The following is a 19,849-nucleotide window of genomic DNA, read 5'->3' on the forward strand; positions in this document are numbered from 1 at the left end:
GTGCTTTCAAAATCTGCCAAGTGTCTGCTCACTAGTTCCGGTCCGTAGCACTTCCCTTCAGTAACCACAGAAGGCCTCAAGTTATGTCCTTGGCCCTGGCCCCTGGGTGGGGGTGCAGGGATTCTCAGTGCTTTTTTCCCCAGGCTTTGGTCCCACCTACACATGGCGGTCTCTTTCTAGGTGGCTTTTCCCTCAGGCCATCTTTCAGTAGATACTAAAGTAGTGAAGGCTGGTCTGTCTTTGGCTGGAATTCCACCAATGTGCCTATTTTTATCAAGTACTAGTTGTTATAATGGTCTGTGTAAGAGGCTCTGTAGTAAGACACACCGGATTATAATGTGTATTGTGACTCCACTAGCAGTGTTACTCCAGGCTAAGTTATGGAAGCATTCTGAGCTCCACATCTTCAAAAGTTGGCTAAGTATTAAAGTATATATATGCAATATAATATAATATGTATAATTAATGTATTAATAAATATATTATAATTATATATAATCGTATGTTATATATAATTATAAATATAAATTATATATATATTATAATTATAAATTACATTTTAATATATATACTATATATATGATGCCTTATTAGCACCCGCTTGGTACTTGCCATACGTCAGTATCATTGTCATCACCATCACCATCACATCAACAGAAGGCGCCATCATCCTAGAATTCAACTGGCCCTCCTTCCATCAGGGCTATTTAACAGATCCCAGCAGGGGCGCCTGGCTGGCTCTGTAGGGAGGGCATGTGACTCTTGATTTCAGGGTCCCGAGTTTAAGCCCCACATTGGACGTGGAGTCTACAAAAAAACAAAAACAAAAACAAAAACCCTGATTAAAAAAAAATAGATCCTAGCAGAGTGCCTTCTCTTCCTGTGTCCAAATTTGCTTATCTCGAGGGACTTCCCATTAAAGTTCTCTTTTTTTAAGGTCTACAAATGCTTCCAGCTTTTAGCTCAGTGTGACACGGAATCAACGCACAGGACTCAATAAAGGCTTAAGCTGTAGGAAGATCAAAGGTAGCATCATGGAAGATTAATTTTCTACCACATCATTTCCTAATCCTTCCCATCCCACAAAACATAGCAGATGACTGAGGATATACCAGAGAAATCCAGCCTTTAGACCCAGCAGGAGGGGCTGCCACCCTGGGCCCACACTTTTGAGAGCTGCATTCAGAGGGCCTGGCTCTGCCCCTTCACTGTCCTTCCCTGTCCCAGCCTTCCCCATGGGACAAGGTGGGTCAAGGGGACAGATCCACCCAGAGCCGGTGCTTTACCCCACGCCTCCAGCATGCTCTGGGGATCCAGACCCTGGAGTCTGAACTCCCACACAGACACCCCTGCACCACCAGGGCCTGTGTGGCTAAGGGTGAGCTATGCTGCCCGTGTAGACACTCCCAGGAATTAGAGGTGGGCGGAGGACGCTGTGGGGAGCAGCTTCCTGGGGCTGGATGTCCACAGGGGTGGGAGAAGCCTCTCCTAATGCTGCAGGGAGCTGGGGGTGGGCTGAGGAGGGGGGGAGGGAGGCCAGAGGCTACCGCCCACGCATACTGCCACCACACTCAGATGGACGCTAGAGCAGGGAGAATCCCAAGCTCAATTCTCATTTTGCGTTTGTCAGGGTAAGAGAGCGGAATCTATTTTATTTAACAACACGTTGGCTTGACTGGTACCTTTTAAATATTTGGAGGAGTGATGGTGGGGAGGCCAGCTGAATTTTCGCCCAGGCCCTGCAAAGGCTGGGGCAGGCCTAAACCTGAGCTAGCATTTGGAGGTCTCGGTTCTCCAAAAGCCTGATTGGTTGGTAGTTGTCGCACTGGTGGGTAAATACATCTTTACTCTTAGTGCAAACGGGAGAAGGCTGTTACTCAGCTAAAGTCTAGCCAGCCCATTCTTCAGTTAGAGTTTCTAATCCAAAAAAAAAAAAAAAAATTTTTTTTTTTAAGATTTTATTTATTTATTTGACAGAGAGACAGCCAGCGAGAGAGGGAACACAAGCAGGGGGAGTGGGAGAAGAAGGAGCAGGGAGCCCGATGCAGGGCTCGATCCCAGGACCCTAGGATCATGCCCTGAGCCAAAGGCAGACGCTTAACGACAGAGCCACCCAGGCACCCACTCAAAACAATTTTTTAAACGTAGTCTAAATTCTAAAAAGTATGAAAGTTCTGCTTTGTATTTGGGTCTGTTCTACCAAGTAAAAATAGTGCTTTCTCTCTCTCCTGGCATATCAAAGAGGCAAACTGTGTTCCTTTGTTTTGTTTTTACTTGACCTACTCTGAAAGCCAGCAGTCAGCTGAATTAGGCAGGCGACCCCTAGGATTGCCACACTGAAGGCCGTGGACGGAAGGGGCCATTTCGTTGAGCTAGCTAAAGATGGGATTTCTGTTTCACTGCACTGAACCCCATATTCAATACCGAATAGGTGACTTAGAAGTTCAGAAATTAACATGCATTGGAAGGAAAGTCATTGTTTCATAAAATAAGACCTGGCGTGAATGTGATCGCTTTCTCAATTGGTTTTCCATAAGAAACCTCAGAAGACAGGGAGGAAGAGACTTAGGGAGCAGGGACAGGGATTGTGCCTGGGACCGGGCAGGGGTTTCACCCGCAGTAAATGGCAGATGACGTCAGTTCATCCAGCGGGGCAAAAACACGGGGATTAGAATCCTGGTTTTGTAGTTTACGATCTGTGTGACCTCTGATGGGTTTCAAACCTCTGTTTCCCAGTCTCCTCACGCATGAAGTAGGGATAACGGTGCCCTCCCTCCTCATAGCGTAGGAATGAGGATTACCTTAGTTAACATCTGCGGAAACACTTAGGAGAGCGGCTGGCAGGTAGCAGGCGCTAGGGTATTTGTTGAGGGCGCCTGGGCGGCTCAGTCAGTTGAGCGTCCGTCTGACTCTTGATCTCAGTTCAGGTCTTGATCTCAGGGTCGCAAGTTCAAGCCTCACATTGGGTTCCATGGTGGACGTGGAGCCTAATTAAACAAAAAAAGAGAAGTATTTTTTGAGTAACAGTAAAAAAGAAAGATGAAAAAATGAAAGTCTAAAGAGATGATTGACTTGTTTTCCATCACATGGTAAATAGAAGACCCACCATCGAACACAGGTATTCGGACATCAGGCCTGTTTCTGAAAGTTGCATGTGCCCAAGAGCTGATGTTGGCCAAAGTGAAAAAGATACTTGTCACTTACTTCTCTAAAGGAGAGAGTTAAAACAACTTAAAAAAAAAATACTATAGTACAGTTCTCCTGGTAAAAATTTATTTTTTGGCCTACCTCTTCTGTATTTTATATTTTGCTTTTCACATTGTTATGCCCTTTGCAAGTTAACTTCTTATTCCCAACCAATAAGTCAAGATGGCTCGCTGCCTCACGTGAATTAACTACTCCAGAAAAAGGGCCCGTGCCACACCCACACCCACACACACCATTGTACTGTGAAGTGTCATTAGAAAAGTAATACAAATAGATGAAAGGAATTGGAGAAATGCACAGAAGCATGAAAAGGAAAATAAAACTCAACTATAATCCCACTACTCTTGAGATAAGCCCTGTTTGTGTGTGCCTGTGTGGAAATAAAGTCTACAGATTGGACGTAAGTTGCATACTCTGCTCTGTAACCTACTTTTTTTAAATGAGCATATCAAGAGTATTTTTCCAAATCACTGAAACGGTTTTTAAAAACAGAGCCCTGTGTATTATTCCAATATACAATTCTTTCAGTGAGACATTTAAACTTTTCCAGATTTTTACTAGTATAGATGTAATTGGATGGCATTAAAGTTTTAATGTGGTAGAATGCATTGGGCATAAACTAGGCCTGTTTTCTAGGCTGGGGGTTCATTATAAAGCAACAGAGGTCTTCCCTTCTCTTTCTAAGGACTCACATAGAGCTTTGAGTTGGGGCCATCTGGCCTTTCCTTGGTCCCAGGAGCAAGTTAATAGGTCTTTGCTTGCAAAAGTATGTGTTCAGGAAGGAAAGTCAACTGAAGTCCAATAAACTAGGAGTCCTAAAGAGAAAAGGGTTGCAGGTTTTGAACTCAGAGAGTGCAGAGGGAGAAGGGCCAGACCGGAAGCAGAAGGGTAGACTATTCCGAGACTGGGCACAAGGAGGGGTGGATTCCTCAGGAGGGAAGGAATCCTCAGGAGGCTGGTGGGGGCATCCTGGAGGGGCCAGAGCTTTGGATGGGGGCCTTCGAGGAAACCTGGGGACTATTGTACATCCCTGTGGCTGAGTTAGGTCCAGAAGGTTGTGAGGTCCGTTCAAGCCTAGATAGTTGACTCCCAGGTACTGTACCTTCTCCTAAGTTCCTGTACTACCTAAACCAAGGATTGTCCACTATCCCAAAGGACAACAGAGAAACCTAGAACTCAGAAAAATGACTGATGGAGTGCCCCACCGGCCCTGGCTACTGGTGATAAACCAGATTTAATTTGTTTAGAGAGAATACGTGGTACCCAGGCATCAGATGGACTCCGTGCCTGGGGCGCCTGGCTGGCTCCGTCAGTAGAGGCTGCGATTCTCCATCTCGGGGTCGTGAGTTTGGGGGCCACGTTGGACACAGAGTATTAAAAAAAATAAATAAGAGTGCTAAGGTGGACTTCATGCCTGTTACTGAAATAACACTACTCTTATATGTGTGACTTAGTACACCGGATTATCCGCTTAGGATACATTCCTAGAAATGAAATTACTTAAAAAAATTTCAGTTTGAAGTTTTTTGTATATATTGTGTCTTATTTACAAGTTTCTGTATTTTTGAAGTCCACTGATTATCCCCCACAAAAGATTGTGAAGGAAAGGAGGAAGAGCAAAATTAGCCAAGCTTATTGATCATTAAGTATAATCGACCTTTAAGTGTAAATTTCCATTGGTAATCTACCCCCTCCCAGAAGATTTCAATTACTGCATTACATTATTGATAAGCCCAGGAGATAAGTGTTAAATATTTAAGCAAACAACACACATTTCCACAAGAGAAAGTGACATATACGTTATCGGTTATGCAGGCTGTCAAGAAACTATCTAAAAGACTGGAATCAGACCCTAGAATAAATAGAAGCAAATCTGCACCAGCCCCCAAACACGCTTAAAATCTCGGTATCTTCTCAGTGGTCTTAGGACAAAACCCAGCTCCTTGGCAGACACTCCAGTTGTATGACCTTGGGCAAGTTACTTAACTTCTCTGGGCCTCACCTTCTTCCTCCTTTAGCAATGGGTAATCAGGTTGGGCTTCATGGTGGAGGCAGGAAGATGAGAGAGTTAATACATATGATGTACTAGAAAAGTGCCCGGAATGTGGTGAGTACACGGCATTCTATCCAAGGAGGACCCCTCCCTCCTGATGCCCCGGGGTCATCTCTCCCTCACCTTGGCCTCAGCTCCAGTGAAATATTTCCCATACTCTGACCTTTCCATGCTGTCATTTTTCTCACCTTCGTGCATGCTGCTTTTCCACCTGGAAAGGACCTCTACCCCCTTCTTCTCCTAGCAGATGCTCCTATCATCCTTCCAGATTTAGCTCCTGGGTTACCCCTCCCTGTGCAAAGCCCCTTCTGTGTGAGCTGGGCACTCCTCTTATGTTCAGTTATGAGATTTAGCAGAGTATATTTTAACTGCTCATTGCACTGCTGTACCCCACCCCCAGATGAGCCCCCTGAGCCCAGGGGACACGCCACATTTATTGTCATATCTCCAGGGCCCAGCCCAGTGTGGCCCATCATAGATACTCAATATATTCTCATTGGCTTGATGACTGCAGTTGTCATAGGGTCATGGAAGGGAAAATGGGGCTGCTTTATATTTGCAAAGTGTTTTCAAACATTCCCACAGATGTCTCGTTTGATTTATGTGGATCAAACAAGCAGAGGTCATTCCCGCTTTTGCTTATGTGGAAACCAAGGCCCTGGGCGCGGGAATAGGAGCCTCGTTGCTCTCGCCCCCTCCTGGCGACGTGTTCTGGGCATTCCGCGGCTCTGTCTCCCTAAAGCTTTCTCTAGAAGGCACTCTCTGTGCTTCTGACCAAGGGCTGACCTCTCCGAGGAGGAGTTACAAGAAAGTTGGAAAGGGCAGCGTAAATCCTGGAGACAAATGAGCTGGCTGGAGATGTGGAGTGGGCTGTCGGAGGAGAGGACACAGAAGGCCACCGTCTGGGGAGGTGCTTTGGGAAGGGGAAGGAGTGGGTTGGGGGACGGGCCCTGCCTCTGGGTTGGAGATGTGGACCAGAGGGCCCTGTTACCACTTCTGCAGAGGGCGCTGGCCAACAAAACTGTGTAGGTCCTCTTTCCTCCGTGCCTGCCTCTTGAGGCCTCAGGACCCTTCACACCTGCCTCTGTGAGTCTTGCCCACGGCCACGCGGAGGTGATTCAGGGTTCACGAACCACATGGCAATAGCCACATGCCTTCTGTTCTCTGACACACTGTGAACTTTCCACTCAGGCCGTGATCGAGACCCCACTAGTTCTCTGCCTCTGCTAAACCATCATACGGGGGTTGAGAAGATCTCTGGGGCAGGACGGATCTACCCTTGAATTGTTGCCTTTGTGTCCAAGAAGTTGGAAGGCTCTTCCTCTTCAGAATCTCCTTCCCCAGACACCAGGGTGCAAGGAGCTGTGACAGACAGCGTGTGATCTCATGACCCTCCCCAGAGCCTAATTAAATGATATTTTATTAGAAGTTGTGAAACGTTGAGCTGAAGTGTTGTGTCAGGCTGCCCCTGGCTTTCAGTCCCTTCTGGGGGCAAGCATGGAGGGTGATCATTCTTGATAGCTGACTTCACCAAATCTTCAAGGCATCCTGCCCAGTGTCACCTCACTTGTTTCTCACCACCCTGAAGCTGAAACATATAAAATTTGAAACAACAGAAAGTTGCCCAGATGGGGAGCAAGGAGATCAGAAACTTGGGAGCTCCTGATGGCAGATACGGGGTTCTTTCCTTGCTCCTCTGAGGACATTCCAACCAGGACCCGCAAAACTCCCAATCTGAGGCTGGCCTGTCAGGACGATCCATGGAAGCATGAGTTGGCATGCCTCAGAGCAAGAGGCTTCTGAACTCAAATTCTGAAGATGAGTTTATAAAGAAAAGGAGTGAACTTTTATACCAGGTTCAACAGAGGCAAAATGTGCTATGAATTCAAAGAGCATGAGCTCTTTGGGCAGAGGAACTGTCAATGTTCATGAATCGTAGTCTCGAAGGAAAAGGTGTCCTGCGTTTACAGTGATGGCCCACTCTGACCAGGCCAGTCGCTAGCAGGAAGGAGACACTAGGTGAGCACAGTAGGTGCTCAAGACAAATCAGCTGACCAAATGAAACGAATTCTGAGGTAATGCATGTCGCACCTCGTGAGGAGCCTGGTACATGGGGGGGGAAGGAGCGTTCAGCTAGCAAAACTTGTGGAAGCTGTGGAGGCCAGTGTTTCCCTAAACTAATCGAGCAGTGTAACCAAAATCAAGGTGCATGAAGGGGGTGATTTGTTGGACTATTGTGAAACCAATCCCAGTTCTCATTCTGGCCGTTTAAAAGACAAGAGGGGGAAGAAAGTAGCTTTTAGGTGGTCTTTAAATACAGATAGGAAAGGGGGACTTCACCCTAGACTTCCCCATGCTTTCTGGCTGACAAGTACAGGCTAGCTGGAAACTTTAGTGGGTTTGTGAACTTCAGGCCACTGGTATACCAAAATTGCACCATATTTGCAAATCTTGTGTAAGTTCACAATGGGGCATTGTCTTCTCTGCTCCGGGGCATGAGGGGTTGTCTGGAAAAGGTTAGTTGTTGCCATTAGGGAACCTGGTGTAGCCAAGAATACAGTGTAATGTGAAGCAGAAATAAACCATGGGCTCTCGACATGTTTGCCAAGTGATTTACAAGTGTGTTTACTTAAAAAGTAAGCATAACAGATAATCTTGTATAATATTATGTCTGGGGAAGTTTTGTGACTCTACTATAAAATTCAAGTAATTGCTTCACATCTACCTAATAGGATCTTAGACCAATTTTTAGTTTTATCCAAATGCATTTCAGTATACTAAATAAATCTCGACGTTCTGATCTTTTACGTCTACCTCATTTGTCAAATTCTTTTTTTTTTTTTCTTGGCATATTTGAAACTAGTTTTGATTAAGAGAAACAGCATTAGCCTTGGAAGCTGTAATAGCAAAGTGCCGTTGGAAATTTTCCAGGGAAGTAGATGGAGGAGGGGGGCATTGATGATGAGGGGCGGCCATCTTGTATTTTTGGGTATTTCACAGTGCTTTGAGAGGTAGGCAATGTGTAGCTTGGAAACAGTGAGTCAAATAATCATAGACGTCATGAAATCATCTGGTCCAGTTTCTAGGCTTTAGGCAACTGAATGTCTAAATCTTCTAAGACACATAATAGTGATTTCTCAATGTGAAGATCTCCAAGGATAGAGGCATCACTGTCTGCCTCAGTAGCCTTTTAACCAGAGAGTTAAAAAACATTTTTCCTATGTCCAACTGAAACTTTTCTTTCATTTCCTAAATGAGAAATGGAAAATAATGGATCAGTCTTCTTGCCTCAGACAAATAGATCAATGGACCCGACACCCATTCCTTTTTTTTTTTACTTTTTTTTTTAAATTTTATTTTATTATATTATGTTAATCACCATACAGTACATCCCCAGATTCCGATGTAAAGTTTGATGCTTCATTAGTTGCATATAACACCCAGTGCACCATGTAATACGTGCCCTCCTTACTACCCATCACCAGTCTATCCCATTCCCCCACCCCCTCCCCTCTGAAGTCTTCAGTTTGTTTCTCATAGTCCATAGTCTCTCATGTTTCATTCCCCCTTCTGATTACCCCCCTTTTCTTTATCCCTTTCTTCCCCTACCGATCATCCTAGTTCTTATGTTCCATAGATGAGAGAGATCATATGATAATTGTCTTTCTCTGCTTGACTTATTTCACTTAGCATTATCTCCTCCGGTGCCGTCCATGTTGCAGCAAATGTTGAGAATTCGTTCTTTCTGATAGCTGAGTAATATTCCATTGTGTATATGGACCACAGCTTCTTAATCCAGTCATCTGTTGAAGGGCATCTCGGCTCCTTCCATGATTTGGCTATTGTGGACAATGCAGCTATGAACATTGGGGTGCATATGGCCCTTCTCTTTACTACGTCTGTATCTTTGGCCGACACCCATTCCTAATCACTTTTTCCCTTCTTGTCTCCACCGTAAAAGCTGGGAAAGTGAACCACTCACTTTTTCAGCTTTCTTTGTAGGTAGAAGTGATGCTGTGGAAATGCAGGCTGATGTTCAGTGGATGAATATCTGCTGGGGGTGGTGATGGAGCAAGGCTCTGGATAAGCTTCTGTTTTCCTTTTCTCCTGTCTTACATGCATATATGGTGCCTGGAGTTACAGCTGCCATCTTGGAGTCATGAGGGAAAGGCCAAGAGAATCACACGGACAGTAGCCCTACATTTTTGAGCTATTGAACCACTGCCAGCGACCACTAGCCTTCAGACTTCTAGTAAGATAAATCCACCCCTGTTTGAAATACAAATCAAAACCATGCTGAGATACCATCTCACATCAGTCAGAATGGCTAAAAGTAACAACTTAGGAAACAACAGATGTTGGTGAGGTTGTGGAGAAAGGGGAAACCCTCTTGCACTGTTGGTGGGAATGCAAACTGGTGCAGCCACTCTGGAAGACAGTATGAAGTTTCCTTAAAAAGGTAAAAATAGAGCTACCCTATGATCCAGCAAGTGTACTACTAGGTATCTACCCAAAGGATACAAAAATGCACACTCAAGGTATGTGTATATCTGATGCTTACAGCAGCATTATCAACAATAGCCAAACTATGGAAAGAGCCCAAATGCCCTGATGAATAGATTTTAAAAATGTGTGTGTACACACACACACACACACACACACACACACACACACACACACAGGAATATTACTCAGCCCTCAAAAAAGAATGAAATCGTGCCATTTGCAACAATGTGGATGGAGCAAGAGTGTAGTATGCTAGGTGAAATAAGTCATCAGAGAAAGACAAATACTATGTGACTTCACTCACATGTGGAATTTAAGAAACTAAGCAGATGAACATTTGGGAGGGGGGAAAGAGAGAGAGGGGAAAAAATCATAAGAGACTCTTAACTATAGAGAACAAAAATTGAGGGTTGATGGAGGGAGGTGGGTAGGGGATAGATGGGGGATGGGCATTAAGGAGGGCACCTGTTATGATGAGCACTGGGTGTTATATGTAAATGAGGAACCACTGAACTGTATGTCAACTAACTAGAATTTAAATATTTAAAGAAAAAGAAAAAAGATAAATCCATTCCTGTTCCTTTAAGCCGCTTTGGTTGGGTTTTCTATGATTTGCAGTTGACCTCAATTCTATCTGAAATGCATCATCTAAAAGGCTTCATATGGCCCAAGAGACATAAATCTATTCCACTTCTCAAGACAGGCTCTGTTCTCCCTCTGCACTTTTGTGAGTGCCTTTGTTCCCCAATCAAATCAGACTCTTGAAGGCATTGGTTCCTTGGTTGCTTTTCTCTTTTGATCCTGGGTTTACCTCCCTCTCTGCTCCTCATCCCTAAATCTCCCATCTTTAAGGGCACATCCTTGTTGGTAGTCTTTCCCACAGACTGAGCCCTGCATAATTCCCCAGCAAGACACTTAGTGTTGCTGTTGCCTATACTTTCTTGTGTGGTCTCAACTGTAATAACATTGTCTCTGTAAATGCATTTTTACTTGTGAAACCACACGTCCCGGTGTGTGTGTGTGTGGGGGGGGGGTGCTGGTGGTGGGAAGACAATAATAAAAATAGTCTCTCTTAGTTTACTGTTAGTTGGAAGAATAAAGTCACTGCACCTTCCCGTGTGAGCTTCTTCATGGAACAAATTTTCCCGCTATCGGACAGCTCATCTGCTCCTCCAGTCCCTCTGCCGGAAGCACAAAAGACGGTCAGGAGAAGTACACTGAGTGGGGTGAACAAACTACCGAGGTAGCCATGTTACCTAGAAAATGTGAGCATCGCTTCTCCTAGCTTGCCAGTAACCATGGAGCTTCTGTAAATAAGAAGAAGCTTCTGGAAAGCAGTTGTTCTAACTCCAGAAGTTCCTTTAATCACAGCTCTGTTCATGCACAATATTTTTTATGAGACTCTGTTTCTCTTTAAGGCAAGACAAATTTTTGGAGTGGCTGGGTGGTTCAGTCGGTTGGGCATCTGTCTTTGGCTTAGGTCATGATCCCAGGGTCCTGGAATCGAGCCTTATATCAGGCTCCTTGCTCAGCGGGGAGGCTGTTTCTCCCTCTGCCTGCTGATCCCCCTGCTTGTGCTCTCTCTGTCAAATAAATAAATAAAATCTTTAAAAAAAAATAAAGACAAATTTTTAAAAAATAAAGCAAGAAAAATGATCCCTAGGAATCAAGTAGTTATGAAATAAAATAAGATGGTTGTAGATGATCTTTCAGGCTCCTTCTAGCTTCAAATTTATTATTATAATGAACTTCTTAGACATTTGCTTGATAAAACACATCTCCCCTGAATGATCAAATGATATTTTAGGGAACTAAGCAAAATCTATTTCCTTCTCTTCCTGAAGAGGTCAGCCCCAACGCCATTAGATGAAGCCAAGGAGAGTAGAAGTTAACAATGGGGGAAATGAGGCGGACATGACGGCCCAGAATGGGAAATCAGAGCCCAGGGAGGTTGAAGAGAGCATCCCCATGAAGAGGTAGCCCAACGTGGGGGGTCGGAGACCCCAGTGAGGGACACTGATCAAATAAATAAATATATTAAGAGTAATGGAAACCATGTATAGTAATCTGCCCGGGCTGCCGTAATAGAGTACGATACACCAAGTGGCTTAACCAGCAGAACTGTATTTTCTCACAGTTCTGGAGGCTGGAATTCTGAGGTCGGGGTGCCAGCAAGGTCACGGGCTCTTCATGGCTCACGTACAGCTGCCTTTTTTGCTTTGTCCTCACACGGCAGACAGCTCTGCTGTCTCTTCCTCTTCTTGTAAGGGCACTAAATCCATTACGAGGGTACCACCATCATGACCTCATCTAAATCTAATTACTTCCCAAAGGCCCCATCTCCAGATACCATCACATTGGGGGTTAAGGCTTCAACACAAGAATTTGGTCGAGGGGGAGGGTGAGGGAGGGGACACAATTCAGTCCCTAATACCGTGTTTCTCACTACCAGAGAAGGGAGGTATGAATTAAAATAATAGAGAAAACTGGATAAACCTGTGGGAGTGAAGTGCAAAAATTGGTATAAACCCACAGTTTTCTCTCTATATCTTTTAAATTTTATTTTTTTTTGAGAGAGAGAGAGAGCACAAGCAGGGGCAAGGGCAGAGGGAGAGTGAGAAGCAGACTCCCCGCTGAGCAGGGAGCCTGACGCAGGGCTGGATCCCAGGATCCTGAGATCATGACCTGAGCCGAAGGCAGACGCTTAACCGACTGCGCCACCCTGGCGCCCTCAGTTTTCTCTACATCGGCAGACACAGAAATGCAGATGCAAACGTGTGAACACGTGTATCTGCATATATATTCCTGAAGCAGCACTGCCAGAAGAAATGAGTATCCTTGGGGTCCCATCTTGGCCTCCCCACTAAATGGAACCAGAGCTCCTTGAAGAAATGGCTAATTCCAGGGTTGGGGGAAGCAAGATACAGTATTTTTGTGCTGGAAATGAAAGAAACGGTCAAGGAATGATGGAGTGATGTAAAAAAAACACAGAAGCTATCTTAAGTGGACTCCTACTGACCAAATGTAGGATAATTTGAACCTTAAATCATTTTAAAAGTGGATTTAACCCATCAAATAAAATAGCAAACTAGGAATCCTTACATATTCTTAAATAAAAATGTGTTGATGAATGGAATATTTACATGGTTTCAAAATACCACCTACAAAATACTGAATTCATCAGAAAGGGGATAAAGGAGTAGCTTGGCAGGTGAGGAAGCCTGGTGAACATTATCTTAAGCTGTTGAATTGAAAAGCGCCTGTCGGGGGGGCAAAATGAAATCCTCCGCCACTGAATGGGGTGCAGAAAGAACAGAGCATAACTTCTGTTCTTCCTGCCAAAGATACATAACCTGAATCTAACCACGGGAGAGTAGCACATAAATCCACATTGAGGTATGCCCTCGAAAGTAGCTGTCCTGCCTGCTTCAAAAGTATGTCAGGCTCATGAAAACCAAAGATCGAGGAACTGTTTCTGACAGAAGAAATGTGTTTCTGGACTGGATCCTTGTGCTGTAAAGTTTTGGGATGTTATGAAAACAGATGGAGGGGCACCTGGCTGGCTCAGTCCGTAGAGCATGCCACTCTTGATCTTGGGGTCGTGAGTTCGAGCACCACTTCGGGGTAGAGATTACTGAAAACAACAACTGGAGAATCTCATATAGACCCTGAAGATTAGAGGGTGGTAGTGTATCAATGTTAACTTCCTGATTTTGATGGTTGTGTTGTGGTCCTGTAGGAGAATGTCTACGATCTAGGAAAAAACCACATGTTTCTCCCTCACCCTCTCCCCCTGCTCATGCTCTATCATTCTCAAATAAATAAATAAAATCATAAAAAAAAAAAAGCAGACAGCAACCTATTTGTTGTAGAGTTTGCAACATACAAACGTAGCCGTATTAGAGGACACAAGTATATTCTTAGCCTACCCGACAGGCACTTACTAGACACCTATTTAATGCAAAACTAAATGCTAGAAGGTTTTTTTTTTTTTTTTTAAACCAGTCCGGTGTGTACTCTGCCTCCAAGGAACTTACCAGCTAGTTACAAATGCATGCCCCTGACCGCAGTTCCATCCCGTGTGATTCTAGTGAATCAAACGTTTATTTCAACCTCTCCCTAAAACTACACACATGTTAACAACTAACTGCAGGAAGGAAAGGAAATTGAGCTAAGAGCCCCGAGCTGACTTAATAACACAAAAGAAAGCAGACACCTTCACAGCAAACCGTGGATTCCTAGAGGCGGACTCTTGGGGCAGGCGTCTGTCACGCGCGTCATTATAATACCCACCGCGTAGGTAGGTACAGACACTTGATAGACTCTCTCCGGTGACTTTTTTCTTTTATCTTCACTGTGGAATTGATGACACCTATGTGGAAATTAGACTTGCCAAATAAGGAACTATTTATTTTTTGAACCAATGGACGCTTCTTCAAAGTCCACTTGCCGGGTGGGTGATGACGCCTCAAAGAGGGACATGTGCTTCGTTTCCTCAGATCGTCTCTTGTTCCTCAGGCAGCTGGCTTTGAAGTGCGTGCCCACCCCTCACTCCCTGCTTTGGTTTCCACTTGTAAAACCCAAGTCCAGATGCTAGCCTATCTCCAGTCAAAATTCTCCAGAAGCCCCCCAATGTAAATGTCTTCCTTCACCCAAAGAATGTATGAGGAGCTGTAATGAGATTCTTATCTGATATTAAAACAACGTGCACAGAACAGAAAAATCTAAGGTTTTCAGCTTAAATATACAGGGAAGAGGTATTTTTCATTTTTTTTTAAAAGATTTTATTTATTTATTTGACAGAGAGAGACAGCCAGCGAGAGAGGGAACACAAGCAGGGGGAGTGGGAGAGGAAGAAGCAGGCTCCTAGCGGAGAAGCCTGACGCGGGGCTCGATCCCAGGTCTCCGGGATCACACCCTGAGCCGAAGGCAGATGCTGAACGACTGAGCCATGCAGGCACCCCGGTATTTTTCATGTTTGAATTTAGACCTTGGATAACCCTGTGCCACTTCGTGAAGGTTGTACAACCAGATCTTGGGTGATAATCCTGCGTGTGATTGGCTAAACCAGGTCTTTCTTTCATTTTGGTAAAACCACAGTCTTGCTTCTGAGTTTGTTATATTTTTTAAAGATTTTATTTATTTGGGGGGGGGAGAGAGGGCATGCACAAGCAGGGGAGCGGCAGGCAGGGGGAGGGGGAGAGGCGCGGGGCTCGATCCCAGGACCCTGGGATCATGACCTGAGCCGAAGGCAGACGCTGAACCGACTGAGCCACCCAGGCGCCCCTTGTTTTGTTATTTTTGTCAGTGCTCATGGGTTCTTTAACTTCACCTGTCGAACAGAGGTCTTGAGCAGTTTCCTGCCCTCCAGACATCAAACTAGGCACTGAAATCCGTGAATTAACAAGATGGTTACGGTTCCTGCCCTCCAAGAGCTCCACTTCATCCTGTGATAACCTGATGCTGGACTGTAGGGCCACATGCAGATATGGGGGAACTTGGAATGTCTACCCACAGGCAGGGGTACGAGTGAAACAAATGACTATGTGAAATTACGGAAACCTTACTGGACATCACTGACAGGAGAGGACTGATCAACACCGACCTTGGTTGGGCTGCAACCACATTTTCTAGAAAAACAGGGAATGGACAACTTTTTGTTTGTTTTTGTTTAATCTACATAGTACACAGGAATCTTCCTTGGTTTTCATATAGGATGATGACTGTATCTGGTTTGCTGTTTTCTAGCAGTTGGGATACATTTGCCTCCTTCTATCCATGTTCTCCCACCAGGTTTTTCTTTTTTTCTTTATTTTTTTTTTAAAGATTTTATTGATTTATTTGACAGAGATAGAGACAGTCAGTGAGAGAGGGAACACAAGCAGGGGGAGTGGGAGAGGAAGAAGCAGGCTCTCAGCAGAGGAGCCTGACGTGGGGTTCGATCCCGGAACGCTGGGATCACGCCCTGAGCCGAAGGCAGACGCTTAACCGCTGTGCCACCCAGGCGCCCCAGGTTTTTCTTTTTTTAAAAATTTATTTTTTTTTTTACAATTTTATTTATTTGAGAGAGAGAGAGAGAGAGCATAAGCAGGGGGGAGCAGCAGACTCCCCGCTGAGCAGGGAGCCTGACATGGGGCTCAATCCCGGGACTCCAGGATCATGACCTGAGCTGAAGGCAGACGCTTAACTAACTAAGCCACCCATGTGCCCCCCCCTTTAAAAGATTTAACTAATCTCTGCACCCAGCGTGGGGCTCAGACTCACAACCCTGAGATCAAGAGTCATACACTCCATTGACTGAGCCAGCCAAGTGCCCCACCCATCAGGTTTCCTTAACACTGACATCCATCAGACACTTGATTCAGAAATCAGGTGAAATTGAGGTGAGCAACCCCTTTGGAAAAAAGGGAAGCTAATTATCTGCTCCGTGGGGGCTTTGGATTTATGTGAATGTGTATAGCATAACACAATCAGGAGAGAACACTCTAGATGAGCATTCTGGGAGGCAGCAAGGAAAAGAACGTGGCCTTTGGCACCACACTGGCCACGTTTATGTGATCGTGGGCAGGTTACTGGAACTCTGGGATTCTCAGCCCTCTCATCTGTGGAATGTAGGTGGTAGTTAATCTATCAGATGGAGCTCTTGTGAGAATTCAGATGAGATCATGCATGTAAAGGGCCTGAGCATGAACCGATGTACCTTGAGACCGTCCCTGGGTATCAGTCCTACCTTGGGTGTATGTGGGTGTATGTGTTCTAATCCATTCCAGTCTCTTACGTGTGAACACAATGACAGTTAATCAGCTGTTGCACAAGTTAGGCTAGGCTGGGGTCTACCCAGGAACAAGCAGCCCCTAAATCTCAGTGCCTTTTGAAGAATCTCAAAAGGTTTTTTGCTTGTTTTGTTTTACTGAAGCAGAGACCACTGCAGGCCTGTGTGACTCTGGAGGGGACTTTCCTCCTTCAGCTGGCTTGGCAAGACCCCTCCTTCTGGAAATAGCTCCCGTGATGCTGAGGTAGGAGAACTGTGTACCTCATCGCGGGTGATCAGATGCCTTGGCTCAGAAGCAAAGCCACTGACACTGACTTTTCACTGGTAAAGACAAGAGGTGTGGCCATGCCTGAACTCGAGGAGCTAAAGAAATGCAATCCTCTGTGGTCCCCGAAAGAGAACCGTGAATACTGCTGAACAGCACTGAGGGTGCTGGTCTACCACCGTGAGTGATGGGGCAGCGCCAGGGCGGGGCGGGGGTGTGCCTGCGTACATTCTCAAAGTGACTAGAAAAGGCATTTGAATTCTAAACTTTGCAAACGATTTACATGTTTTTCCTTCTGTGGCCATTCCAGTCATTTCTGAAAATGATACTGTTTTAAAGTAACAAGGCTGTTTTCTTTATGTTGCTATTAGCATGCTTTCTCTTCCCTGTTTTTCATCTTTTCTGCACTTTTGTGACTCACAGAAGTGGCAATAGACGGTACCAAGCACACAGTCTGCTGATTATCACCATCGTAAAGAAACCACGCTTGCAAAGGCAATGAATTGATATATTATGTTTCACGTCCAAAGTCACAAGGCAGGGAGGGAGGGAGGAAGAGACTTCCATGCCCGCTGCCATCAGCCACGAGAGTACATTTATTACTTCCTTGAGAAAAGTTGGCCCCAGAACAGTTATTCATGTTTGCTGGCAGTTTCTAAAGGTGATTACCGCTTTTAGCCTCAGACTGTAGTCATGTACAGAAGGTTAGGAGCGAGAACGGTGCAGAACAATGCCAGGCACAACCAAAGAAAAGATCCTGACTGCAGGTGACCTCCCGGTGTCCGCCCAAAGAGAGAAAGCACAAAACTACAACTCATCTTTTGAAACTCAGCTCCACCGCAGAATCATTCCTAATCCCCAATCGGAATTCATCATTTCTATAGCTTTTTATACTTCTCGTGCTAGGTGGTCAAATTCATATTAGTATCATTTCCAAAATAACTGGATTTTGATCTCCCTGAAGACACGGCTCTGGAATTATTCAGATCTTACTGCCTTATTGCCCCGGCACCTAAACCGAGAGACTTCTTAGACAGAAGAAGGACAAAAGAAGTCTTTGCTGAATTCAACAGCAGCCCTTCATTCACTTTAAAAACCCAAGCTGTAGTACTTGCTTTACCCCTTGCTGCGTTTTAAAATTACAAACCAACATCTATATGCAAAGAAGGAAGATGGGGACAGTCTGTGTTCGTATTCTCAGTCCAATACACACACCATGCCAAAGAGAGAATTTGATTCCATTTTAGAGCTGAGATCTCAGGTCCAATTTAATTTGATCCCCAAATGACCAAGCTGATTAATTGTCAGCTCCAGCCTTTCTTCGAAGGAAACCTTAATCCTTCCTAATTTGCCATGAAATTAGTGGGAGTTGGCTGTTTTAGGCATGAATAGCGTGGGTCTTGTTCAAATCTCCCCAGGCCTTATTTCGGCAAGGTGGGGACGGGGCTGGCCGCCCCAAAGAGGAGCAGGTGTAATGAGGATTAGGTCACATGGTGGAAAGGGGGCTGCGGTGGGCAGGCAGCTGGTGAAACCCCAGGTGTGTGTGAGTTGGCAGGGGTACAAAGAGAGGAGGGCTGCAAACAGCTCAAAGTCCCTGGGCTGTGCAGCTGCCTGTTTGGCACTTGCTTCGGACCCACCTGTAGTGTTGACGGGCACAACCCACTTCTAGGAGCGGGGCAACATGAAAGGTCTCCTGTGAGCGGCAGCACCCCGCCCGTCCCGGGCAGAAGGCTGCAGGAAGCAAGGCTGCGCAGGGGCTGCCAGGGAAAAGATCTCCCTTGCACTCTGTAATCTCCGAATGCTTAAGACAGGGCAGGCCTGGCTTTTCTTTCTCAAAAGGCGGCGTTTGGAGGACTAAGATAAAGCTCTGTATTTCTTTCCAACCCAGGACCCATCCCCAAGTTCACCTAGGGAGTCAGTGAAAAACTCCGTGAGCTGGAGAGTAAGTCAACAGGCAGAGATACTCGGGGATCAAAACAGGCTCAAGGCCAAGAGGCAAAAATAAATGATGATCCTTTCTCCCAGGCTGCGGGGAGCTCGTGTAAACAAACTCATCATAACAAGTCTTTCTTAATCTCTGCTCCGCGGCTAATCGCAGCTGTGGGTTTGTAGGATGGAGTGCATTCTCAGTGAGGAGGGGAGCGTTTCAGATTTAGTTTCTGTCGATTAGGGACCGTCTCTGGCTCTCGGAGGACGAGAGGGAGGGAAATGCAGGCGACAGAGCTGAGCTGTTTTCACACCAGGTGACATGGCACCCTCTCTCAGGTGCCCGGGCTTGCGAGGAGTGATCTCTCCTCTCCGTCCTGAGGCCAGCCTCCAGAACAGTTATGGAGCAGGGGAAGCCCATCTGACCGACTGACGCACCTAGAGCCAGACTCTGCAGTGTGTGGGCAAGGCTGTGTGACATCTGGCGTCACGAGACAGAGCAGAAGATGTCCGCGAAGGAGGTTTTCTCTATACAGGCTCCCCCCACGCCGAATTCGTCCCATTTCCCTACCTGGAATGCAGACGTGGTATCTGGAGTATACCTTGCTCCCGCACAGATGAAAGCCATGGGCGAAAGGTGTCGGGGCAGGGGGAGAGAAGGAGCCCGGGGCCTCAGTGGCATTGGTGTGCCACAGTACCAGCCCTGGCTGCTCACCCTGGCCTCCCTGATCTGATCCCAAACTCCAGTGGGCCTCTGAATCACCTGGAGGGCTCATGAAAGCATGGGTTTCTGGGACCTTCCTCCAGAGCGTCTGATTCAGAAGGTCTGGGGTGAGGGCCCGAAATAGGTTCCCAGGTGATGCTGATTCCACTGGTTGGAGGCTGGGCTTGAGAACCGCTTGGAGAACTGATCTGCCCTCTGTCGAAGCCTCTATAGTGCCAGCTGATACACTGACCTCTAACCCTTCAGTAGCCCCAGCAGCTCACCTACTCCTTCACCTCCAGAAAAGGGCTGAAAACTCAAGAACCACCAAGCATAAAAACCAATGAGGCTGACAATCTATTTGGATTCTGAGCAAAGAGGAATCATCAATTCCAAGAAAAGGATCTCTGCTTTCAA

At 45.8% G+C, this 19,849-nt stretch overlaps 2 long non-coding RNA genes across 3 annotated transcripts in view; one reads left to right on the forward strand and one right to left on the reverse strand.

Moving 5' to 3' along the window:
• The window catches only part of LOC117802269, a 51,939-nt gene that overhangs the window by 27,967 nt on the left and 4,123 nt on the right, over positions 1–19,849 (forward strand). The window contains exons 1-2 of one of the 2 annotated variants that reach the window (XR_004625357.1): positions 14,625–14,837; positions 16,686–16,983. This is a non-coding gene — a long non-coding RNA (uncharacterized LOC117802269). Of the gene's footprint in view, positions 1–14,624; positions 14,838–16,682; positions 16,984–19,849 lie in introns of those variants that run through there. The other variant, XR_004625356.1, reaches the window with a different exon arrangement.
• Positions 2,820–19,849, reverse strand: part of LOC117802270 — a 105,283-nt gene continuing 88,253 nt past the window's right edge. The window contains exon 4 of the long non-coding RNA XR_004625359.1: positions 2,820–2,987. This is a non-coding gene — a long non-coding RNA (uncharacterized LOC117802270). The remainder of the gene's footprint in view (positions 2,988–19,849) is intronic.

This window comes from Ailuropoda melanoleuca, chromosome 5 (genome assembly GCF_002007445.2).
Source record: "Ailuropoda melanoleuca isolate Jingjing chromosome 5, ASM200744v2, whole genome shotgun sequence".
Taxonomy (NCBI): domain Eukaryota; kingdom Metazoa; phylum Chordata; class Mammalia; order Carnivora; family Ursidae; genus Ailuropoda; species Ailuropoda melanoleuca.